The sequence below is a fragment of the Mesocricetus auratus genome, unplaced genomic scaffold, assembly GCF_017639785.1.
Source record: "Mesocricetus auratus isolate SY011 unplaced genomic scaffold, BCM_Maur_2.0 Super-Scaffold_100013, whole genome shotgun sequence".
Taxonomy (NCBI): Eukaryota; Metazoa; Chordata; class Mammalia; order Rodentia; family Cricetidae; genus Mesocricetus; species Mesocricetus auratus.
In genome coordinates, this window is record NW_024429196.1 from 9,075,996 (window position 1) to 9,102,273 (window position 26,278).

At 44.3% G+C, this 26,278-nt stretch overlaps 1 protein-coding gene across 14 annotated transcripts in view; it reads left to right on the forward strand.

The window, feature by feature from the left end:
• The window catches only part of LOC106022415 (homeobox protein GBX-2-like), a 141,867-nt gene that overhangs the window by 71,950 nt on the left and 43,639 nt on the right, over nt 1-26,278 (forward strand). For 12 of the 14 annotated variants that reach the window (XR_005880678.1, XR_005880680.1, XR_005880674.1 and 9 more), the window contains 4 exons: nt 16,669-16,882; nt 17,910-18,376; nt 23,433-23,687; nt 25,670-26,060. The gene's annotated coding sequence lies outside the window, so the exon portion shown is untranslated. The remainder of the gene's footprint in view (nt 1-16,668; nt 16,883-17,909; nt 18,377-23,432; nt 23,688-25,669; nt 26,061-26,278) is intronic. The other 2 variants (XR_005880675.1, XR_005880677.1) reach the window with 2 other exon arrangements.

A 26,278-nucleotide genomic window follows, 5' to 3' on the forward strand; every position in this document is an offset into this window, starting at 1 on the left:
TCTGGGTAGGGTCCAGGCATTCCCCTAAGAGTCCAGGTTAAGAGAGCATCCCTCTTTGTGCTATGGGCACACGATGACTGTTTGTATTCCAGGGATAGACACTGATCCACTGCTCAAGGCCCCATAGGTTGCCCAGGCCTTCTCACTGACACTCACATTTGGGGGGGTCCAGATCATATTTTGATCATATTCATCCCCAAACTCCTTCTGGATCCCCCCCTACCCATGAGTCTTTCTTCATCATATTCATCTGGATTCCTCCCAGACACCCCCACCTCCATAAACCCCAAACTCATGTCCCCCCTTTTAAAAAATGATACATAGACTTCAATTTGTGCTGCCTATATGCTCTAGGATGTGGGGCCATCTCCTGGAGCATGTTAAACTTACCAGGAGCCACAGTCTTAAAGAACAAGTGGAATGCCACTATAGTGCCCATGGGTAAATCTTGTCACAATTGTCATTATTTCAGGTCACAAGGTTAAGACCTACTTCTCCCTCCAGCAGGCTGTACAGCACCTCTCAGCACTAAGAGAACGAGGCATCAGGAGCTTTCAGTGTAATTATCAGCTTGACTTCTCCATGTCCTATGACCAATGTGTCTTAACATCAAGTTCTAGTGGGTAATAAGAAGCATTAACAATGTATTATTTAGGTATCACCAGGACACCTCTAACTGAAATCTGGAGGGGAGATATGCCACATCTGGCAGTGGGCTTTTCATTTGACAACCTATGACTTCTGGGATGAGTACAATGCCTGTGTAAGAAAACTCCAATTCTATTATGCTTACAAAATAGTGGGTTTCTGTGACATTTTTGTTGTTGATTTTTAAATAATTTCTGTTTAGAATAGTTTGATACAGAGATTTTCCACGACCCCCTCTCCCCCACACACATTTTCATGACATCACCTTTTTCGACATCCATACCAGATGTGGTCATTTGCTTCCACTGATGGACCTCCATTGACCTAACATTATCCAGTCTTCTTTTAATACAAGAATGCAATTCTCTTTGGGATGGCTTATTCTTCAAGGTGAGCCATACATGCAAATGTGTTCTAGTTTCACGTTCCTAGAAAGTTCAGGTAACAACAAAAGGGCTTTATCTTATCAGGCGCATCATGAGTGTCAAGAAGAATGAAGCAGAGAGACAATAGAAAAACGTGTTGTTTACTTGGTTGCTGGTCTGTGCAATGGTTAGCTCTACCCCTCTAGATGTCCTGTGGTGTGTCACAACCAATGCAGGGTAATCAGGGGAGTTAGACCTGGAGTAAGGTGATCCTGGGCACATACCATAAGATTCTCAGGGGAAATTTTGTATCTTTATATTACACAGGCTTATTTTCCTCATGGCGTGTCTTTAGGCTCCATGGTAAGGGATCTTGGGAATTAGAGGGCCAGTTAGCAAATTCTGGCCTGTCCCAATCCTCTCTGCTTCCAGGCCATTTCCATTCTTCAATACTTAAATACTTACTAAATAACCTTTCAGTCCATTCCTTAGGTTCAATTTATTATCTTTTGAAATGGGAATTGAGGATGATGTGTGATAGAGTTCTTCCAAACTATGTACCTTTTTCTTGGCCTCCTCACTCCCTTAAACTCAAACTCTCCAAGTCCAGATGCAGCATCCTAGGTACCACCGAAACACCTCCTGTGAGACAGAAAGGGAACTTGACCCATCGTTTGAAGTGCTGTGAGTAAAAACCAGTTGCCAGTGACCATTTCACTTTCGAGAAAATGACTCCATCGGTCTCATTCCTCATCTTGTCCAAAGGCTTTCCAATGGAGCCAGGTGGAAATTTTCCAGTCTGAGTCTACACAGGAACCTAATATGTGCAACCAAAGGTACCAGATATTGGTCATGGTGATTATTCAGGGATGTCCTAAGCTTCTGGCTGGTTGCTGTCTAACCATGGAATTGCCACACAGCCATGGAAGTATCTTACTTTTCTACTCCATGTCCATATGCACTTGTGTGATTATACAATATCAGGATTCTCCAAGAAATAGAATTGCAAGGGGCTATTTGTTTATGTTCACCAATGTTATTTACTGTACTTAATTTGTCTGGTAGTATTTAGTGACCTTCACCAGTTCAGCATTCTTGGCAAGGATTTTCCCCTTGGACACAGGGGAAACTTGCATATCTCTGGATCCTTCCAAAAGAGGGGAATGCAACCACAGCAGCTGTGGATATGAAAATAATCAGGAACAAAATAGATAGCAAACTCAGAAAAGTTTGAGAAAGACTTCTCACGGAGGACATTCACTTCTGACACCAAACATTTTGTAGAATTCTAACCCAAAGGAAATCAGAGGCAGATAGACATGTAATTTCATATTTTAAACACAGTTTAGTATAATTCTGCCTTCATTTTACTCTGAGATCTACATGTGTGATCCATATCATGCTCTGAAATACATGGATATATGAAGACTGGATCAGCCTTCTAATATTGTTCCCTCATAATGAGACAGGAATAAACTTCTGGGACTTCGCATTTAAAACAACAACAACAACAAAGAATAGTGGGAGGATGAGGTCAGGGCCCAGATTTCTGTTAATTTCAGAAATGTACTTCTTTCATTCTTGAAAAAAAAGTTTTATGGCTTGTAAGGCCAAAGCTCATTGGGATATAGAATGCCTTTGAGTGAGCCTTCCCAAAACTTGAATGATCCCATCTGGCATGGGCGGTTCTTTGTTCAGCATTCCCAGTCAACATAGCCTCAGTCACATGTCTGTTACTCGTGAGACTCCCAAGAAGTCCCACCCCAAAGCAACCAGGTTTCTATCTTACCACAACAGCATGCTCCATGAATACCACTCAAAGCAAAACTCTGCCCCTCCCCCATTACAGGAATGCATGTGCCATTGCATTAGGGTCTGAGTCCTCCAGAGAGGATGTACACTGCCAAAGTGAAGAAAGCTTCACCACAGTGTATGGAAGCTTCCAGAATCTTCTTTGTTTTTACTTTTTCTCCTAAGGGGTTTTAATGTATAAAATCTCAACTCTAAATCTGTTTTTGAGACCAGGGAGAAATATTTAAAAATTTGTACAGTTCATGATTCAGAGACTTATTTATAAGACTTGATTTTGGGACACCCGGCTCTTGCATTAAGCTGCCGGAGTGAGTCATGTTTGTGGGAGGTAATTACTACCAGAAAGCACAACTAGCTTGTAAGCTTCTCTTTAAAATGTCCACTCACAATCTGCAATTACGGCAAATAACAGGCTACCAGGGCTTTTGCAATGTTTCATGGCTGTATATATTTATTACAAGTGCATTAAGCAATACCCAAACATAACTTTTGTCACAGAGGGGTTCTTGTAGGAGAAATGAGTACCTCTATTAGCATCAGTATAGATTTCTGAGGATGTAGGATTTAAAATATATAGCTTCAAGGTATCCCTTCCATTATAGAGAACAAAGCCCCAAGAACAGCTGGCTCAAAAGAATAATAATGGATTTCATTTGCTGAAAAATAGATATGTATATACGGATTGGATTGGATTGAATTGCTTATCAGCTCCAACTCACTAAAACCAAGGCAAGCACTTGTTTCCCAATACCTCAATGTCTCTCTCAGGCTGAGTTTACATCCCCTGGTTCTCCGCATAGTAACTGACAAATCCCACACCTTCTAACTGATATGAGAAGTGGGCAGCTTCTTGTGGACCATAGTATGGGAATGTTTGAGAACATCCTGGGGCTCAAATGCCCATGATTCCTCCTGCACCATTTAGCTCCTGAGACTCCTCATACTTATAGCTAGCTGGTGGTACAGAAAGGAGGAAGAGGACACAGGGATTTGATGCTTGGAGCCAGCACAGATAAAGGACTGTATGGCAGGAGTTGAGAAAATACCAGCAAGGAAAAATTAGAATTGCAAACCTGAATTCTGAATATGTGATGGTTTCAAGTTGCCTTTGACCTACTCTTGGCTCTTTGTTGTGATGCTAAGGCCTCTCTCTCTTTCTCTTTCCTATGGTTCTCCTGCCTGCTGAGCCAATATATAACTTCCTCGTTAGACTGTTGAGATCTCTCTGACATCTTCAACCTATCACCACTCCTTTTCTTATTCAATAAGAATTTTGAGTATTCATGGGAAACCTATGTGCTAAGTGTTAGACCATATCTGTGACTATTTCCTGGTCCTTTGAGAATCTGTGAGGGTTCATCTTGGTAATAATTTTTAGTGGGCAGAGAAGCATGTGTAGGATTAGTTTTACAATCCTTTCAGTTTGGTGAGGGGTCTCTAGAAAGGCTTAGTGTGGTAGTTTGAATGTAATTGGCATAATCCCATAATCTCACAGGGAGTGGCACTATTAGGAGGTGTGGCTTTGTTGGGGGGTGGGCTTTGATGTTTCCTATGCTCAAGATACAGGTGCCTCAGTCAACTTCCTGTTGTTTGCAAGATGTAGGACTCACAGCTCCTCCAGCATATCTGCCTGCATGTTGCCAAGCTCCTCACCATGATGATAATGGATTGAACCTCTGAAACTATAAGCAAGTCCCTTAAATAAATGTTACCCTTATAAGAGTTTCATGGTCACAATGTCTCTTCACAGCAATAAAAGTCCCAACAAAGGCAATTAGTGAAAGAGGTAAAACTTACCATGAGTATGGGTGGAATCATCTTGGGATGATCTAAGAAAAAACCAGCTAGCAAAGGTTATCTCTACTTCCTGATGCTACAATTAGTGCTGATTGAAATCGAGCAGGATTAAAATATTTCCCTTTAAAGTCATTTCTATTGTACATTTACCACATTGACCAACCCGATTAACACAGGATCACATTGCCAGATTGGGAAGACAATGAAAAAGTACAACTTGGATAAGTGTGTAATAAGCATTATATAGAGAGGAGTGGGTACTGTGGAGAAACTAAGAAAAGCATTACCCCCGACTCTGGGGAAGAGAAAACAGTTTTCAGCAGTGCTCATTTTAATGCAAGGACCTGAAGAAAAATTAGGAGATAATAAGGCGACCAAAGGAACACAGGCCAGGAAATAGAATAAAACATTCCATAAGAAAAGGAACAAACCAAATTCTGTGGCAACTGTGAAGATTTAATTCAGAACATATAATAACTTCACAATGACTATATTATTGCTGGCTGTACAATAACTCAACAATGGGGAGAATAGATGGATAGAGGCCAGAATGTGAGACCTCATCTGCCATGCGAGGGAGTCAGGATGTAATTGGAATCTCATTCACTTTGTGTTTATTGAAGCAGCCTGCAGGATGCTGGCTACATTGGTATCTGAACATCCAGGCTTAGTCCTGAGTATGTTTGTACACTTCCAGTCATTTGGCTAGCTTGACTCTCTGATCTTTTTAAACTTATCTATGCTGAAGGTGGAACAAATGCCTGGGTTTGTGCTCTGACTCATCACATTTCCCAGGATGTTCTATGGGCTTTAGTGACACACCAGCACCACCCTCTCCATGGCCCACCTACCTAGATGACAAGCTATCCATAACCCTTTTATTTTAGATATTTTCATGTAAGTGCCTTTCTTGCTCAATTTTAAATTGAATTAAATTTTGGAACAAATCAAAATAATGATCATTAGACAATGCTTCTACTCTAAGGGCAACATTTTAGAGGAAGAAGACAATGAACTTATCAGGTGACGATGATATTTCTGTAGGAAATTGTTATGATTGTTATGTGGAAAAATTAAGCAAGGGCTTTGGATGGTGTGTGAGTGTGTGAGCGGGCTCAACATTTATGAGTAGTTGAAGGTCTTCTAGAGGACCATTATTTAATTCCCAGCATTCATATTGTGTGGGTCACAACCATCCTGGGGATATGACTCCCTCTTCTGGCCTTTGTAGACACCCACACGCATATAGTATACACATACATATTCTACATTTTTGCCTTAAGCTGTCGATGCACTCTTCACAGAAGGGGGCCCTAAAACCTATATACAAATTTCTTTCTGGAGTAAGAAAACAATACACTATGACTATGTTGATCCCTTAAAAAGCTAATTGTGTGGTATGGGTTTCCCCAAATCAGACCTAGGAGAAGACACCAAAGTCAGATGGTTTATTTGGGAAATGATCCCAGATACCACCAGTAAGTAGGTAAGCAGAGGCACGACATGGGCAAAGGAAGGAAGGCAAGCCATGTTACCACTGTGGGCACCTGACATTTAGGCCCATAGGGAGACAGAGAGCATGCCTCAAAGATGCTCATCTGAGGGGCAAGGGTCCACAACTTCCCGAGTGTACTGGCTGCTGAAGACCAAGTGTGTAAACTCAGGAGCCTCTGGAACCTGTTCGATGACTCCCTGATGTGGTCTACAGTACTACAGAAGTGACCCTTGCTACAAAGAGTGTGAGACAGTGTTCAGTAATAAAACCGGAGACAAATAAACTTAGTCTAACAATAGTCTCTGTTAACTTTAGGTACAGAGAGAGTCATACTACACTCTTTAGGCTAACCTGATCCTTCTGTCTCCATAAATTTACTCTAGGATTACAGATATGTGCCACCATACCCAAACAATCTAAAAGTTTCATGTAGAAGGCTATGCCCACGTGGATAGAAATATTTATTTTTTCAATAATCAGAATAGTTCCAAATATTGATTATATACTAAGTAATAAAAGAAAACTAAATATACTTTCAAGAATTACTAATTTATGGGAATTTTCTTTGAACAAAATGGTATTCATTTAAAACTAACAGTGGTGAAGGAGAGCAGAAAGTAAAGAAAAAAGGTATAAAATATGTACAGTTTAGTGAGGCCACGGGGTGGGAGGAGGAGGGAGGGACAGGAGCCAGGGCTGGGTGGGAGGGAGGATGTTAAAAAAAACTAAAAAGATTGTTTCTGAGCCCATCTCTAACAACTTCTTCAGCAGATGTGCTATGGATATGGGTTCCACAACACACTGATTTAAACCTTGTAGATATTTCCAGGCTGACTCCTACACAGGTCCTCAAACCAGGAGAAATAGAATAAGTGTGTGATACTACCCAGGCCCTATTACATGAAGTCACCAGGAGACAAGATGAACTGTGTTCCCTTCTCTTCAGTCATGATGTGGCTGGGGTGTAGGAGTCAGAGAAAGTCCTCTTCATAAGCGCCAAGCTGGAGCATTCCCAAGAAGAAAACCATTAGACTGTTCAATAGCCAAGAAGAGATAGTTTCCAGAATATTATCTCCATAACTTGCTAAGGGTGTGTGTGTGTGTGTGAGAGAGAGAGAGAGAGAGAGAGAGAGAGAGAGAGAGAGAGAGAGAGAGAGAGAGAGAGAGAGAGAGAGGGAGGGAGAACTGAGACAGAAGGATGGGGACAATGACAGACCTATCATGCCAGGAGAAGGGTGGGAAATCCCTGGGGGAAGTGTCCTGCTTTGTGTGTAGCCAATTCTTTGCCATCTAGGGCCACTTATCTCCCGGAACACTCTGGTGTCTACAGGTCTAGTGACTCATTGGGCAGTTCCAGGGTCTCTGGATCTCAGGTGACTAAGCATTGAGTGTGCTTATTATGAACTACACTGACATCAGCTAGGAAAATACCAAGCTAGGACCCATGGGGTCAGTCCTGAAATCTTGGAAACAAACAGAGCACAGGTTGGCAAGCTTGAGTTGGTTTTGAGTCACAGAAGGAAACACTAAGCCCTGACTCCCAGAGATGGGTGTAAGAGAGCAGTGGACTCTGAGACCTTGCCAGGGGTGGACGTCCCAGTACTGCTGGAAGGTGTTCTTGTCACCTGCCAAGCCCTTCTCTATCTTCACATGCATTGTGATGTCTAGAGGGCCTTAAAGTGCCCACCAAGTCCCCAGACCTGTGGCCAGCTGAGTGTCCCTGTAGATAAGAGGCCCTAAACAGAAAAAGTGGCTTCAGGCAGTGCAGGGCACTTCCCCCAGGGATTCCCCACCCTTCTTCTGGCATGACAGATTGTTTCTGTATCTCTGCCTCACACACACTGCTGTGTGCTCAAGACAACCTGCTTTCTATCTCATCCTTGCTTTAGTTTTCTAGGCCCCTCAAGTTTGGTGACTCAGCTTGGGAATCTGAAGCTACAAAGCTCCACGCCAGCCAAGGGCAGTTTGTCAATTAGCCTGAATAGGCTCTTACTCTAAGTCCTGCCAGCCTCTCCCGGCATTTAGTGTATTTTCTAATGCTTAATTGGTTGGCTTAGTTTTTTGTGATAAAAGGTCCCTTTGTAGCCCAGGCTGGCTCTTGAAATCATGATCCTCCTGCCTCATTTCCCCACCACCACCAAGTGCCATGAAACACAGGCATGATCCAGCATGCTTGATCTGCACCTACCATTTCAGATGGAAAATATAGAAGACACCTTAATTAACAGCCCTTGCTAGGTGCCAGACTCTGAATAGGGGCTGTAATACTTGCTACTTAATGCAATTTCTCCTTTCCAACTTCCCTTTAGGGCAGATTAAGTAAATAGGGATTCAGCATTTGTACCTAGGTAGGCATGTGGATGCCCACAGTTGCTCTGGCTTTATTCTCCTTGATCCTACATTCAGGAAATATGCTTCCCTTGCCTGTCATTAGAATTGGGAATAACAATATATTCAAGACTGTATCGAAGATTAAATTAAATCCTTGATATGAAAATGCCTAGGACAAGGTAGATACTTAACAAATCACAGTTTCTTTATCCAATTCATCATTTTCTGATCCTTGCTTAGAAGTCCTGGTTCCCCAGACAATTTGAGTTTGGTATATGTCTAGAAAAATGACATTACACACAGAAGACTAGAGTCAGTTTCTGATTTAGGAGAACCTAAAGAGTCTTTGGGGGACTAGGGACGTTCTCCTCACAAACCTGAGTTTGAATCATTGGCACCCAAGTAAAGACTGGGTATGGCAGTGCACATCTGTAATTCTACCTCTTGTGGGGTGCACAGATAGATTCCAGGGCTCGCTAGTCAGCTAGTCTAGCTGTATCTGTGAGTCTCAAAAAATATATAAAAGAAAGGAAGGAAGGAAGGAAGGAAGGGAAAGGAAAGGAAAAGAAAAAAGAAAGTGGAGAGTGATTACAGGAAACGCCTGATGTCAGCCTTTGTCTCCCCCACACACGTACACACACGTGAGTGCACACACATACACACACATGCACACACACACAGACACTCACACATATACAACCATGTTTTCTTCTTCAGTGTGCAGCTCTCAATGTTTACTCTTTGGTTATGTAACTTGACCATCAGGTCTACCTTTGGGTACTGCTTTTCACCCTCAGCAGAACCTCTTCCACTCATCCTCATTGCCCACATGCTCCTCCATGACCACTGTGTCTAGTCAGTGTGTCCCAGGCTTCCTTTGCTTTCAAAGCTACAATATTGGTCTTAGAGCACTGAATAGGAGAAGTGTATTTGGCTTATTGGGTGGTCCTGAAGGGCCAAGTTTTCTTGGGAGATGGGAGGTGACAGTCTATTGCAGTGTGGTGAGCTCCAGGCTGAGTAAGGCCACCTGCTGCCTCAGCAAATTTCCAAATAATTAAGCAATCCACTGAGATCCCGGAGTTCAGAATAATAGAAAAAAATCTTTGGCTGGAAGTCCGAGTTAGGAGTCTATAGTGGCTTTACCCCAGCCAGCAATTCCATTAAGGACATTCATTTTAGTGTTCTGGATGGGTGCAGATTTCAGTTCAGTCGTGGATATCTCCAGTCATTACTCAACTTTCAGCCAACAGACTCAAAGGAAGCTCAGAAGAAAACCCTAGGGTCCTGGGCTATCTGTATGTCATGGCACCGATGCAGACCACAAAACAGAGGATGCCTAGGTTGCTGCATATGTTACGCTGAACATCTGTGAGAGATTAGAGTGATGCCCAACATTCAAGGTAAAGCTTCCTCTAGATCTTGACCAAGCCCTCACATTGAGGCCTTTAGGAAAAAGGGTCTAGAGAACAAGGTCCTTTGAGTACAGAGTGGTGGGTGGCCTCAAATCATGTGCTCCTAACGTCCTCTTGTCCCATGGTGGACCACTTGGTGAATAGATACTGAGTTCTGTCCCCAGCTCTATGGTCTGTCCAGGGAGCATGAAAATGCCAGTAGGCACCAGCTGCCTCTGTCATTCCTCTGGCTCGATTCTCCTGAATCTGAGAAGGGATAGTGTTGACCTCACTTACCTTCTGACTCAGAAGATCTGCATCTGCCTCCCTGTCTTCCTCGTGGATATCTGAGCTCCTCCCTGCCCTGACTTCAGAACCAAAATCTCGCCTTGCTTCTGGACCAAATTTGCAGGACTCTAGTCTTTGTTGCTTGTTGAAGGTGAGTTTAGCACAGTCTTGGACTCTTCTAGGGCAATTTGCTTTTATGTGTTGTGTTCCAGTTTTGTACCTTATTTCCACAACCCATAATTTTGCAGATCTGACATTTGACCACACCCTCATTCTGAGCAAGTAGAGTTGCGTGGATTAACCTCTTCATAGTCAACATTTCCATCTGCATATAGAGTTATGGGGCTTGAGTGGGAGCTGTTAGGAAGCAGTCGAGCCAGAAATCAGATGTCACTAAGAGTGGAAAAGATTCCCATCTCTGCTTCCGACAGACACCTGCAGCTCATTCCCAGAAGCCAGCCTCCGGTGCGACATGCATGCAGTCACACCATCCTTCCAAACACTCAGAACTGCACCATATGCTGTCATTTCAAAGAACTACCCAATTAAGAGTCATAAACTGCTGTGAAGCAATAAAAATTTCCCTAAACAGTAACTATGTGGAGGATCACTTCCAAGACAGAGATTTTGTTATTTCGTTTCAGGCATTCTAAATTAAGCCCCAGAGAAACATTTTTATTGCTAATAAATAATCACTTGTTGTAATATGCATTATTGCTGAGATAATAGGCTACATCAATATCTATTCATGCTGTTGTAACTGGGAAATAGGACCTGAGAATATTGTTCCATGTCCCAGGATTGAGGGAGAAACAAATGTTAATTTTCATACTGTCCTGTTTGGCTTAAATTATCTATTCTAAAATACAGACATGTATTCACTTCCACTATAATGAATCCATTTGTTACTCAGTCACATCTGATTTTTATCAATTTTCTTCCTAAAACAATTTATATGGCAGGCCACAGATGAACAAATCAGTCCCTAACTTAGCAATTGATAAATAGCACGCTGACATTCACTAAACAGGAGGGTTGGAAAAACTCTCCTTTTTCAGACCTTTAAAAGACATTTGTATTAGTGGCTTTTCTCATCTGCCCTGTGATAAAAGAAGCTTAAAGAGGCAACTTGAGAAAGAAAGGACTTATCATTTAAGAGATTCAGTCTGTCATGTCAGAGAAGGTGGGCAGAAACGGCTCCATGTGGAGGGAGGGGATAGATAGGATTCATTGCTTCCTCCCTCATGTCTCAGAACAGGAAACAGACAAAGGAAAGGAAGTGGGAAAAGATCTGAAAATGTCAAGCCCCCCCCCCCCCCGTGACCCACTTCCTCCAGCAAGGCTCAATTCCCAAATGGTCCATAACCTCTTAGAACAGAGCCACCAGCTGGAGACAAAGTGTCCAGTACGTGAGCATATAGAGGGACACTTCACATGCAAACCCACACATCTTTAAAGGAGTATTTTACAATAAACTATAAGTTTTATATCTTGGAGATTGGAAAGACAATAGTTCAGATTCCTAAGTATAAGCCTTCCCTGCTGAGTCAAGTTTCAGAATGTACTTGGGGCTGCAAGATCGAATCCTCTGGGTAGACATCAACGTTGACAAATGTGATAGAACCCTCCAGCTAGAGACTCACCATGTCTGACTGCTTCCAAGGTCTGATTTGAGTTTTGGGGGGTTTTTTTTGTTTTTGTTTTTGTTTTTGTTTTTTGTTTTGTTTTGTTGTTGTTGTTTGTTTTTTTTACGAGGCAGGGTTTCTCTGTATTGTTTTGGAGGCTGTCAGTCCAGCCCAGCCTCAAACTCACAGAGATCCGCCTGCCTCTGCCTCCCGAGTGCTGGGATTAAAGGCGTGCGCCACCACCGCCCGGCCTGATTGAGTTTTTAACCCATAAATACTGAAAAAAATGAACTGATTTTCTCCTGTGTTTGTTTTTAAAGCTTAATTTTTAAAAGTCATTTTTCCTAAATAAAATTATGAAGACAATTGCAATGGCTCTGGTGGACTCCAAAGCCTCCCAAAGGCTTGTTTCAGATTTTTCAACCGAGCACCTCTCAAGCTGTGTGGTGGAGGGACAGTCAACTGGCTCCCCATAGGTGCTGGAGGTCTGAACTCAGGCCTTCCCATGGTTTCATAGCAAGCACTTCTAACTGAGCCATGAACCCAGCCCTCGGGATGGAACTTCTGATAGTCTCAAAAAAAAAATAAACAAAAAGAAAAAATTGTGTGTGTGTGCGTGTGTGCTAATAAGAACATAAATCATTTTGTAGATAATATTTAAGAAGCCATTTAAAAACAGAAACTCTTGAGTTTATGTGGAGGATGTCCCCATGTTGTCAATCTGTAGTATGAATTTAGAAAGGTCTAAAATTTTAATTGAAATTTGGTGTCTGAAAACTAGCCTTAAGAAGAAAAATCAGGGATTCTAACAAAGCTCTACACATTTTAATAAATAGAAATTTTTAAAATGAGAGCAAATGAGCAAGCTAGTGTAGCAGCCATGCTCACACAATAGGCAAGGATTTCTCAGGTGTTCACCACAGAGTCAGACACTGAATAAGTAGTAAAGGAGTAGACTAACCTTAAGTCCTCATTGATATGAAAGAAAGTGTTCAGTACCAAGAGAAACTGTCTTCTTATTTTAGTGTGTGTGTGTGTGTGTGTGTGTGTGTGTGTGTGTACATGCACACATATGAAGGCCAGAGGAAAACTTTGGGTTCAGTCCTTGTCTTCCACTTCATATGAGACAGGATTCTTCTTGCTGGGCATCACTACATACAGCCACCCTAGCAAAACTCCATCTTCTGGGGATTGTCCTGTCTCTATCTCCCATCTCACTTCAGGAGTGCTGGGACTACAGATGCATGCTCCCTCATAAGGCTTTATGGTATGAGATATTTTGATGGCATCTGATACTCCCAAGACTGACAATAAAGTTTACTTTGAATCAGATAGTGGAGCTAGATACTGTTGGCCAAAATTAGCTATAGAGGGTTTTAGAGGACCAAGGACATATAGAGAGACACAGGAAGTAGTAGGGAGGATTTTAGAAAGATGCTCAGCTCTTTTGGATCAAGGAAGGAGAGAGGAGGTCACTGGTGGCCTCTCTACTGCTTTGCTGATTGATCAGATTCTTACCCCAATATTGATAAAGAATAGTTAGGTAAATGCTTCAGCTTTACATATTTTCTGGGGCTTTGAACTCTGCTCCTCACACTTTCATCACAACTGCTTCATCCCCTGCACCATTGCCCCATCTCAAAAAATCTGTTCTAAATTTAGTTGTGCAAAACACTATATGAAGGGATAAGAAATACACAAAGTTCTACAACTGGTTTTGCTCACAGTAAAATGGGTGATGTTTGCTTTCCGCCTAAATCTCTACCATGATAATTACATTAGCAGTGTGTGTGTGTGTGTGTGTGTGTGTGTGTGTGTGTGTGTGTGTGTGTGTGTGTGTGCGTGTGTGTGTGTGTACTTACAGGATGTCACGAGGGCTAAATGAAATAAAGCATAAGAGCTTGTCAGAGAGTGATTGCCAGCACTTGTCTGTTGTCCTTCCTTTGTAGTCTCAGAATTGATCTCAGCACTTGTGTGCCCCCCCTTCACTGTGGAGGGTTTGGTCAGTTTCCACTATTTTCTTTTTTGACATTTCTTTGTACGGAGTATATTATAACTTTTGATCAAATTTTCTATGCTTGTTATTAAATATGTTGCCTATTACATTAGTGAATTCCCATGGTTCTGAGTAGTTCAGACCTGTAGGAGACAGATCTTCAGGCTGAAGTACTTGCTACAGCAGGTCAAATCATACTACAGAAGGTGACTGCTTGCCAGTGGAATTGATCATTCCTGTGTTTCTATGGTTACTAATCTTTCTTTATTAACATTTTTTAAAGTCTCCAAATTTAGCCTCCTAAATAATAATGAGGGGATGCACTGATCTCTGGCATCTTGAGTTTCCTATCCATTAATGAAAGGATACCATTCTTCCAGAATGACACAGAAACCTGTTTTCAAGGTGTCAGTGTGCAAACAGACACCTGTGTATCTGGTAGAATTGCAACCTATGACAGGATATTCTAAAGCTATTAGATTCCTTAGAGTGTTGCCTTTACATGCCCTGTACATAGACAGCACTAGAGATAGGGTCCTCTTTCAATCTTAACCTGTCCCTAGAGTCTTGTGTTTGTCACAAGCACTTGGGAATATGGCCTGGAAAGTCTTGATTCAAGTTAACTCCTTCGCTTCTCGCTCGATCACATCCTAGTGAAAACTGACAGGGATCTTTGGAGGATCGGATAGGTGTCTGAAGGGTAACGATCGCTTTGTGTGGTGGTTCTGGAGTTGGAACACGAGCACAGTGGAAGAGGGGTGATAGACAAACGTGAGATGTGACAACTGAAAGCAGATCACATCCTGTCTTGGCACAGAGAACTACAAAAAGTGCAAGCAAAATGGCTAAAGTTTGTTTGGAAAGGCAGTATTTTAGATATTTTACACATTCCTCTAAGTCCACAAAATCCGCTCGTTCCAAATCTATCCTTTATTGAGTCAGCTTCTGCAATCCTTTCCCAGGCTATCACAGAGTATTAAGATCTTCTGATATCTCTTAAAAGTGTGTCCTTTAACGGTTCCTCTTCCCCATTCTCTGTATTGCATTGCATTGTGGCTCAAGATGGCTCATGTCAAGCCTTCTTGCTTCATGCCCCTGCCTCAACACATGCTTCCCATTCTTCTTTTTGGGGGGTTTATTTCATCATCCCCGTGGACTTCCCCTCCTTCCATTTAATTTTTTCTTATCAGCTGCATCTAATTTGGTCTAAAGGCAAGCCAGTTTCCATCTTCATGTTCAGCTTCTGGTGTTTTTGCTTTGTCTTGTTTGATGGGGTCTCATGTAGCCCAGGCTGGCTTCAGACTTGCTATATAGCCGAGGCTGACTTTCAACTCCTGATCATCCTACCTCCACTCCAGTGCTGGGATCCTCATGTCTGTCACCACTCTTAGTGCTGTTATCTTCCCTTTTAACGAGGCAAATAAGCTCTTCCATGCCTGGCACGTACCTGGAATGGGTGTGTATTTCTAATATTTCTGAGGAATTTCACTCACAATGTGTTCTTTTATTGAGTGTTTGAGAATTTCATGGATTCCTCTAGAAAGCCATAGATTGTTCTGGAAAGCTACATGTGTGAGAAATCTTTGAGTAGAAGTTGGGCTCCTCCCTGGGGACTTGCTCTTGCTTGTGTCTAAGTGGAACCAAGCTGCAAACTACAGACACTTTAAACTGAGCTTCTGGCCCAGCTTTCTGTGTCACACAGTTCAGACTCATGCTTACATATTCCCAGAGTAGGGGGGCTTATTTCCCCACTCACAGTTCAGAACTGACACGGGCTTCTTTCCTTCCTGCCCTTTTCTGTATTTCATTCATCTTGGCTGTAGAGCTCTAGCCCTCCGGGAACTGTCTTTTTAGATTTCCCCCATAAACATACCTAAGCTTCATTTTCTGTCCTCAGAACTACACGCAAAAACAGAACCAAAACTGCCCCTTCCCAGGGCCCACTCACACTGTCTGGACAAAAGTGGGATTTGATGTCCGTTTCCCTCCCAGAATCCCGACTTTCACTGCCTACAGGATGCTGTGCATCCCTTAACTTCAGGCCAGCTCCGCAATGAATGCATTTCAATGAGTGAGGGTGATTTCTTGAGAGTTAATTGAGTATCGTTCAGGTTCAGGTTGAATCAGAGAATCATGCTTCTCTAGAAAGGGGTCCCCAAGCTCCCCATGCATCGTAGTCTCGTATAAAGCCTGAAGTTTCTATAGTGGTCTGACTTAAGAATTGGGTGGAAAAAATGATTCCTGTCCACCCACCATCAGAGCTGGCTTAAACAGGTAACAGGCTTGTTGGGGGCTGGGGGGTGTCTGGGTAGTAGAAGGGCTTCAAGCTTAAATCAGTCCAAATGTTCTTCAGTATTTCCATTGCTGGAGCAGTAGGAAGCATGGAGTGGGTTTTATAATGCAATTATTCTTCCAAATGCATAACGTGGCACCAGTCCGAACACTTGTCGCCGCTTCCAGTAGGAACAGAATGAGGCCAAGCTCCCTTGCAGCAGCCCAGCCTGCAGGACATGATTTGTTGCAGGGATGGATGAAGAACGTTAAAGCTATTGTTCTAGTTAGTTCTGTAAATTATCTTTTCAGCCCTTTCCACCCCATCCCTGTCTCCCACTTCTTTCCACAATTCTATAAAATACCACATTTCTAGAAGACTCCCTGTTTTGGAAATTCCACTTAGTGATCAATAACAGCATTCCTAAGCACAGCAAGACAAAGCAAGGCATCAAAGTAGGCTGCTTTCCAGAATTGGGCTTTTCTCTTCTAGAATGAAGAGTTACTATTTCTTAACAGTTAGTTATTCTTTAGTTATAAATCTGGCAGGCAATAATGTCAGAAAAATTAAAAATATTAAAAATTTGTTTTTCATAAAATTGCTCTTTGCAAAAGTTGATTGATATAATTACGTGCGTGTTCTTTACAGTATTTTTTCCTTGTTTGCTCTTCTGGACACCTGTGCACACACCACCAATCCATTGCATGTATTCTGGCTCAACCAATGAGCTGTCTACAGTGAGTTGCCTTCTGTACTCTGCTGTCAGTGTTGAAGAAAACCAAAGCTGTTTGCTGGATTCGTGCTAATCCTCCAAGCACTCCAGGCTTATTGGAACTTCCACAGTGGAAGAGACGGGTGTCGTGTAAGTCTCTTGTTCGTGGTGTCCCTGAAGCTAGACTTCCCTCCTGATAAGCACCTTGTATGATGTAAATTGTGACTTCGGCCCTGATGTAGGCGGGGTAGTAAAGTTACCTTTTCTCATTGCTTCTGTCCACACAGTTCTTCCGGATGCCACATGTCTTAGTTTTTGTCATTGGACTATCTACACTCCATAGACTAGGAAATCCCAAACACTAAAAGGGATTACTGTTTGCAGATCCCAAAATGTTTATCACTCTGCTTCAATTATTATGTTGTACACACCACCTTGTCATTGCTGGGCTGGATGATCAGTTTAAAGAGGCTGCAGCTTGGTTCCGTTTAGAAGCAATCAAGAGCAGGTTTCCATGGAGGAGCTCAGCTTCAACTCAAGGAATTCTCACACTTTTCCGGAGCTTTCCAGAACAATCCATGAAAATTCCCAAAACCCTCAGAAAAGAGCACATCATGAGTGAAATTCATCAAAAATGTGCACCTGTGCCATGGTACCCCTTCAGCAATCCAGGGGTCAGGGAACTTTCCACATTTGACCTAACTCACCAGTGGGAACTGACTATGTTGAGAGAGAACCCTATGGAGTATAAGCATCTGTTGTCTATTTACCTCTTTGAATCTTCACAGCATCCATAGGAGGCAGCTGTGGTCCTATCTTATGAAGGAGAGCTGAAGCAGGGGGACATCCAGGATGGGCTGCTTGGAATCTTGATGGCAAGATCCCTGTTCTCACATTCTCTCTCTGAAGGAAGTCAGTGTCCTCATAGAGAGGCTTCTCTGAGCTGCCCCCGGAGATGAGACACAGGGACAGAAGCTTTCATGTTTAGGCACCTTGCTGTGATATCACTGCTGGTGGCATGCTGCTATAGGTAGGGTTTCAGGTCCCAGCAGCCCTGAGCTTTGACTCTTAGTACACAAAGAAATCTGCCCCCCCATTCCACACCCAAAGGTGAAGAGTAGCATTGACCCGTTTCGTTCTTACCTGTTGAATATTTCTATAATCTTTTTTCAACTAGGTGCCAAGCTCTGAGGCTTAAACATGAGCAGAAGAACACGCCTTTAATTTCAGCCCTCAGGAGGCTGAGGCAGGAGGATTGAGAGTTGGAAACCAAAGCCAGCTTGGTCTACACTGCAAGACCTTTTCTCAAAAAAAAAAAAAAAAAAAGAGGCTTGCTGAGTGGAAGCTACAGCCGACCTGTGAACACCCTCACCGGCGGCGGCGCTCATCTCATCCACACGGGGCTTCTCAGGTGCCGTCATCCAGTTGCCCGCAGACATGCTGAAACATTCAGGACTGAACACTGAACACATTCACTGCAGGGTAACTATCACAGAGAAGAAAATGAAACTGCTGACTGAAACGTTAATAAACTCCCCATGTCTGTGCCTCTTTGACAAATCACCTCCACGGTGGCTAAGATTTCTGCCGCACCCGGCAGTGGGGACCACATCACATCGTCACATAGACCTGGTTTACCGTAAGGTGTGGAATGCTTTGAATATTTCAGTTTTGCTACTGTGGACATGGTGTGCTGGTTCTTCCTGGAATGTGATTCTGGGAATGTTCTCCCTGCTCTGCAACCCTCTGGGCAGCTGAGAGGTGCTAAGGAGAGGCCTGGCATCAGGGTTGCTGGGGCCAGCCTCCTGGGTTTCTTCCAGTCTGTCTGCCCCAGATGCTATGCTCAATGACAAGTCTACCTTCCTTCTAGAGAACTATTTTTTGGGGATCATCTAACTCATAAATGCTTTGTCTAAGATAACCGTGCAAGGGTTTCCCAGTAAGCAATAGTTAAGGAATGATTGATAGAAATGTTTTAGTTAATTAAATATTCTGTCAAATAAGCTTGACATCATCATCACCATCTCAACTGATGTTCAAAGCATTGGGGTTTGGGGCATATTACAAAAATCACACTGTCATTCATGGACATAGAAAGGCTACAAGGGCTAGGGAAGTGCCTCAGTGGATAAAGTGCTTGCCAAACAAGCATAAAGAGTTCAAATCCCCAGTACTCAAGATAAAGACGAGCACCTTGTTTGTATTCTCAGCACACAGAAGTGGAGGCAGGGAATAACCAGAGCAAGCTGCTAGTTAGACTTTGAAATCAAGGCACTCTGGTTTCTAATGAGAGATCCCGCCTCAATATATCAGGTGGAGAACAAATCAAGGAAGATACCCGATGTCAACTTCAGATCTCTGCACACAGGAACACACATATACATGTGCACACATATAAATACACCCATGCATGGGGTTGAAGGGGTGTGTTTGAGAAGCTGCTATAAAAAGCCCATGGGGAAGTAGGCAATGCAGTGAGGGGGTGATAGGTCAGGACTTACTGATGGCCCTCAATAGATTATTATTTGATGAGGGGGGAATTTTGGGAAGCGTGGAGAAAGGAATCATATTAGATTTTATGACAGCAGAAGACAGAACGTGGTGTAAAAAGGAGCATACTGAAGCTAGATATAGATCTCCGTCAAGACCGGCCTATTAAAGGCTTGGCTTCCAGCTTGATGCTATTAGGGTGGAGGTAGAAAGGTCTAGGCATGAGGCCTGGGGTGTGCCCTCAAAGGGACTGTGCAGCCCTGTTCTCTTCCTCATTCTCTTTTGCTTCTGGGTCATGGAGTGAGCAGTTCCCCTGTGCTGGGTGCCCCCACCATGACCTGTGACCTCACTTTTGGCTCTGAAGAAACAGTGCCAGTGCCAACAGATCATGGGCCCAAACCACAAAATCTGTGAGCCAAGATAACCTTTCTCTCAACTCTATACTCAGTGAAGTAAAACCAGCACAGAAGTCAACTCTGGGAGAAGGCACGGAGCTAGAGCCTGGGATGTGACCATCGGCAGGAGGGCAGGAATGTCAGGACATCCCAAGGAAAGGCTTGAGAAGTGACAGAATAGTTGGGACCCCAGAGGCCATCCTGTAGGGGGAGTTTGGAGATCTTGGAGGTGCCAAGTTATGCTCTGGTGCTCTTGGATAAAGTGGGGCTCATACATGAGCCTGGCTCAAGACCCCAAGGACAGGGACAATGGGACGCTCTCTATTCCAGATGAACGCGACACATGTAAAATGACTCTAGGATAGAAGTGCTGGCATGAAGCCAAACAGGTAACGGGGATGTGATTAGCAGAGGACACCACCCTGATTGATACAGAGGGCTAGAGCATAAGTGTGTTCTGAACAAGATGCCCAGCAGGAACATGGATGCCCATGAACAGTTGACTTCAAGGAAACTGCCTAGGCAACTGCTGTTAGATTTCTTCCAGTAGGGTTATAGATCCTTGGGTGGAAACAATCAGCTACTGAGGAGAGCCAGCAGAAGAGGGGGCAGAAAGCCAATCAAACCATTATATGGACAACACAGCAGTTGGGACAACTGGCTCGGAGGTCTGCAAGGAAGGTGTGTGAAGCAGGGAAGCAGAAAGTTGTGAGTGGACACATGAATGGCCAGGAGCAAGCAGGCTGCTCCCAGACAAGATCTTTTTCTCTTCCTTTTTTAAAGGTTTAGTTTTTAAAATTGTGTGTGTGTGTGTGTGTGTGTGAGAGAGAGAGAGAGAGAGAGAGAGAGAGTGTGTGTGTGTGTGAGAGAGAGAGAGAGAGAGAGAGAGATGTGGATGTGGAAGGGCTAGAAGGTCAGAAGAGTGTGTCATATGCTCTGGAGTTACAAACCACCTGACTGTGTGCTGGAAACTGAACTCGAGTCCTCTGCAAGAGCAGCAAGGGCTCCCACCTGCTGAGCCATCTCTCCATCCCCCCAAATTCTTGAAATACAATCAAATCTCACATGAACTGGGGCCAAACTCATCCTGTAGGCTAAAGTTCACAGCTTGTCATAGTCAGTGGGCCCAAGACTTAGGAAAAGAGCATCCAAAGACTGAAGACAATGATGACAGACCGCAAGACTGGAATCTCTGAAAGAAGCGGAGGAGAGGGCCACAACCAGGAATTCATAACGTAGCCAGAAGCGTACCCTGTGGAAATGCATAGGAGAAGGGCCCGGGAGACACGTGTGAGCAGAGGAGCAGCTCCCCTGACGTGCCGATTCTCTTGAGCAAGCAGAGACAATGCACTGAAGGCAAGCTGACCACGTATGTGAGAGACAAGGGAATGGAGTGGCCATGCAGAAGTCTGTATGAGAGACAAGGATGCTGAAAGCAAGAGAGGCTTTTACCATCGCAAGAGCAAGACAAAACAAGGGACAGCTCTTTCACGTGGCAGTTGTGATGTCATCTGAAGACACAAGGAGCAAACAGGCAGAAACAAACGCAGCAATCTCCATTCCCCCTGTGTGTTTATAACATCCCTTCCTCCTGGAAAGGAGAAATAGAACCCCACAGAAGCAGGACACAGCCTAGAATAAGTAAGGTCCAGGCTAGACCCTGTGAGCAATTTCCTTCGCCCAAGAACGCCAGAGCCACTGTGTAATGAGGCCTGTGTCCCTCCCAAAGCTTACCTCCAACCGTATACCAGAACTTTGTCTGAGAATGGGCCCACACCACAGCCACATCTTGGAACCCTTTCTGCAACTCTCCAGTCTCAGGGTCACTCTCTTCCAAACCCATTTGCAGCCTCTTTCTGGCAATTCCCTTGTTCAGCAGCCCCCAAGTACTAGACCTTAGACTTCCATGGCCCACTGGAGGAACTGTGCAAGGTTCAGCGTGCCCACAGCTTCCTTCCCCTGGCTGCTTGGGAAGGCAAAGAGCTTGCAAAAACTGTCCAGACTGGCCTGCCACCCACACATGGGGCCCGAGTCTTTGGGGGCCCAGTCTTTTTATCCTAATGTGTAGTCAGGGCTGAAAGTAAGAGGAGAGCCTGTGGGTACCAGTCAGTGAACGCACTCTGGTCCGTATTTACCATGATTCGCTGCACTTTAGCAGAGTGTGTCGGTCTCCTCCCACATTCCCATCTGCAAAGAGCAACAGCCTCACCTCGTTTAAGGCATTTTGTTCGCTGCGATAGTTGGTGTTCTGGTTTGAATCTGAGATGTGTCCCCATTCCTGGCCCAGGTGCATCTTTTGAATGCTTGTTCCTCAGTTCTCCTTGGCACTCTTTGGGAAGTTGTGGAACCTTAAAGAAATGGCAGAAGTGGGTCACTAGGGGACACCCTTTGAGGAATCTAGGCTAGCTGGCTCTGGTTCTGCTTCTCTGTCCACTGCAGTGTTAACACTCTCCAGGGTATGTTTCTGCAACCATGTCTTCCCCACAATGATGGGCTGAGACTCATGGGGAACTATAAGCCATATGCATACATGCACACATGTACACACACACAGGCCCACTTTTTTTAAAATTAACTTGATTCAGGCTAGGGTCATTTGAGAAGAAGACCCTCAGTTGGGAATATGCCCCCACTAGATTGTCTGCACAAGGACCCAATCCTCTGTGGGCAGTGCCACTATGAGCCTGTAGTCCATATTCAAGAAAGCAGGCTGAGAGAGCCATAGAGACCAAGCCAGCAAAAAGCAGCCCGCCATGGTCTGTGCATTAGTCCCTACCTCCAGGTTCCTGCCTTGAGTTCCTCCCCTGACTCTTTAGATGATGGACTAATTACCCTTTCTTCCCTAGGTGTCCACTGGTGGCCCTTCAGCCCCACATCATCTAGGGACAACTTTATACATGCTCACTAATAACTAAGTAACTAGAAATGGCACTGAGAATTCTCGTGTGCCAGCCTGGCATCCTCCGTAGCCTTGACTGAATTCCTTCTCTGGGCCGGCTTTTTTCTCACTTACTGCGTGGTTAGTCACTCCTTGTGATAACTGTCTGTATTCCTCACTAACAGGTAAGCTGCAAAAAATCTCATCCCAACACTAGAAGAAAACAGGCATTGAATATTTATCAGGTGCTGAGTGGATTTATACACCTCATATGTGTAGGCATAAAATGGTACATCAAAATTTTGTTTTATTCCCAAATTAATATAATTAAACCAAAACTTGTCATGCAGTTGGAATTAGACTAGGGGTAAAGCAGAGACAGAGAAGAGAGAGAGCCCAGTAGCAGTGTGGGTGCTGATACTTGGTATCTGCTACAAGCTCCGCAGTCATGGAGAAGAAAGTTCACAGCTGCAATCTCCTAATGCCTGGTTCTTCTTGGTCTTTGAAGGAAGTGGTGAGGACTGGAGAGATGGCTTAGCAGTTAAAAGCACTAACTGCTTTTACAAAGTACCTGGGTAAACTTACCAGCACCCACATTGGGTGGCTACAACCATCTGTAACTCCAGTTCCAGGGGTCCACTTCACTTTTATGGCCTCTGTGGGCATCAGGCATGCTCATAGTGCACAAATATACACCAGGCAAAGCCCTCATACACGTGAGATGAATAATTTTTAAAAATCAAGAAAGGGATAAAACTGCTCGGGAACTCTGATACTGCATAGGTGATTAGAACCCAGACATGGGTGGCAAGGCCTGTCCTGCCATACTTGACGCCACCACTGCGCCGTCCATTGAAGAATCGTGTGCTATCTCCAGAGCAGTAGGGAAAGAAGGTTGGTTAGCAGAACACAGACACAAGCCTCTTCTCTCTTCCAGTCCTTCCTCCTGGATCAAAGCAGGATCCCAGCCTCCACTGTCGCCTATCCACCTGTCCTTTCCTCTGCTTCCTCCTTCAGACTGACATTATCTCACTGCACTCAGTTTTGGAAGGCCAAGGGCATAGGGTGGCGTTATGACTTCCAGGGACGAACTGCTGGCAAGTGCAAGGCCAAGATTCAAAGTCCTGCTGTGGGCTTTGGTTCCTGTCTGGTTCCTGCTGGTTGTCTTTCTTCAGCGGTAGAATTGGCTGTTGTAAGTATGCCTTCAAAGGACCCTTCAAGTATCCTTCTCGGCTGAGTGACACATTCATTCCCATTCTCAAATGAGAAGGCTGAGACTTGATTATATAGCATTCTCCAGGTGGGTCCCAAAGTCACCAAGTGACCACCCTAAGGCTTCTAGCATAATGGAGTGTTTCAACCTTACCACCTTCACTAACAGGAATGGGCTCAAGCATCTAAGCCTCTCCCTAGATGCTGAAATCCCTGATAGAGGCAATTAACACTTAGGCACAGTATGGGGGACCAAGCTCTTGTCCTGACACTTGCACGAGTTAATCTGTGGAGCCTTCATAGCCAGATAACTGTTAACTGCTATCATGTCACCAGTACAAGGGACTCAGACTCATCTATAGTCACGTGAAGTCTGAGGGACTTGCCATGATTGTTCATGCCACAGGGCAAGAGGGACCCATCTTTTTTTTTTTTTTTTTTTTTTGGTTTTTCGAGACAGGGTTTCTCTGTATTGAGAGGGACCCATCTTTGATCACCTCATTTTAGCATTGTGCCTCCGCTTCAGGCTTGGCAAACAATAGCTATACCTTCGTCATCTGATTTGGGGGGTGGGGAGCAGAGAGAATGCTCGTTGTAACAGGGACTTGAAGGTGAGTTCACTTGGTCCAGCCTCAGAAGCCACTGGGATGTGTGCTGCTTACGGACCTGAGCAAAGGGACAAAATAGGCAGAGGTTTTGAGAGCAGCTCTGCCGTATCCCACCTGCAGCTGGCTGTGGGCTGCCTGCATGCGGTGCCTACTGCTAGCCTCTGGTTCAGCGCCTCCAGCTTTAGAAATGCTGGGATAGGAGTTACCAGTAGTAACTGCAAATGCTGCCCATAGCTGCTGATTGTAGACATGATCACAGCCTGTCCTTTCTGGCACCTCCTTTTACATGCGACTGACTTTGAAGATTCTGTTTGTCCCTAAAGTTTTCATCAAACTGTTCCTCTTTAACCCTGAGCTCTAGCAGAGACCAACAGTCCAAGCTGTTTGCTGACCCGTGATGTCTGAGCAACTGAACTTTAATAGTGACTCAGGCATCTTATGGGAAATGCAGGGTGCTTCTCTATACAGCACAGACAGACACTCAGAGTCCGGGAATACCACACATTCCCTCCCCCCGAGCCCTCCCTGGGATACAGACACTCCCTTCCCCTGGGAAGCTTCCTTTCCCGAGAGATGGGGGAGTGGGTCTTCCAGAGTTGAATGCTTCTCACAGCCATGCACCAGGTGAGGTGTCTTCCACAATTACTCCACTGGTTCCCACAGGACTTTCAACGAATTCACCGCGAGGTCCTGCCATGGGAGGCATTGCTCTCACTGGGCAGAGACTAAGCAACTCAGATCACAAAGCTGGACAGTGGAAGCAAGATTCAAACCTAGATCTTTATAACCATCTGCCATGTCTGTGGACCTTGTGGGATTGGCAGCCCAGACACACACGAGGGGTGGGGGAGAGGGGGTATACAGACAGACACAGATAGATGCAGGCATACAGAGACAGGCAGACAGACACACAGACACACAGACAGACAGACAGACAGACACACACACACACACTATTGCCTCATGCCCAAGCCCAAGGTGAGCTCTTAATTAAAACTTGTTGCATGGCTGAATAAATTAATTAATAAATAAATTATAAATAATTAATAAATAATTTTTAGTTACTACTCATGTTGTCACAAGCATCTGTGTGTATCTCATCATTCATCCACCTCCCATTAATCAGCACTCCATCACCTCTTCCAGACAGGTATCCCCACTACTCAATTGCTTTCATGTGGGGGTCTAGCATATTTAGACTTTAATTTCATTCTTTTCCATCTGGTCCTTGTCCTATAAGTCACTTTTTGTTGCGAAGTTACGTGTAACAAAATACCTGAGTAAAACACCCGACACTTTTTTGTGTGTGGTTTCAGAGGTTGGTTCATGGTCACTTGGCTCTCTTGTTTTGCAGCTTGTGGTGAGGCACAAGTGCCACTGTGGACAGGCTTGAAGGAGAAAACATGCTCACCTCGTGGCTGTTGGGAAGCAAAGACGGGAGAGAGGCAGCAACCAGGACAAAACAGAATTCATGTCCCTAGGACCTATTTCTTCCAACTAGGACCAGCCTAATCGCCATTCAGCTGGGGAGTCGTTGATGTGCTGGTCAACTGATGAGGTTAGGACCATCCTGACTCCACCTTTCAGTGGTGACACCAGCTGGGAGCCAGCCATTAACACATGAGTCCATGTAAACTTGAACAGCCCACTTGGACCTCACTATTCAGGTCAGTGCTGATTGGATTGCTAACCTGGAGAACCTCCAAATCTCGGGGCCAGAAATCAGTTCTGAAGTCCGCAAAGGTGTAAGTTGTAACCCTGATGCCGTTGTTAACAGTGAGTGGAACGCCATGTGCACCGCTGCTGGCCAGCTGTCGCCAGCCTCAATTATGTACTTAGAGCTAGGGAAATTCTGAGCATAACTTAACCACCACCCAGAAGTCCCACGCCCTCATCATTAGCGTGTACCCTACTCACAGTGCAACATGTCACAGAGTCTGTGTCCCATAGCTCCATGGGTGTG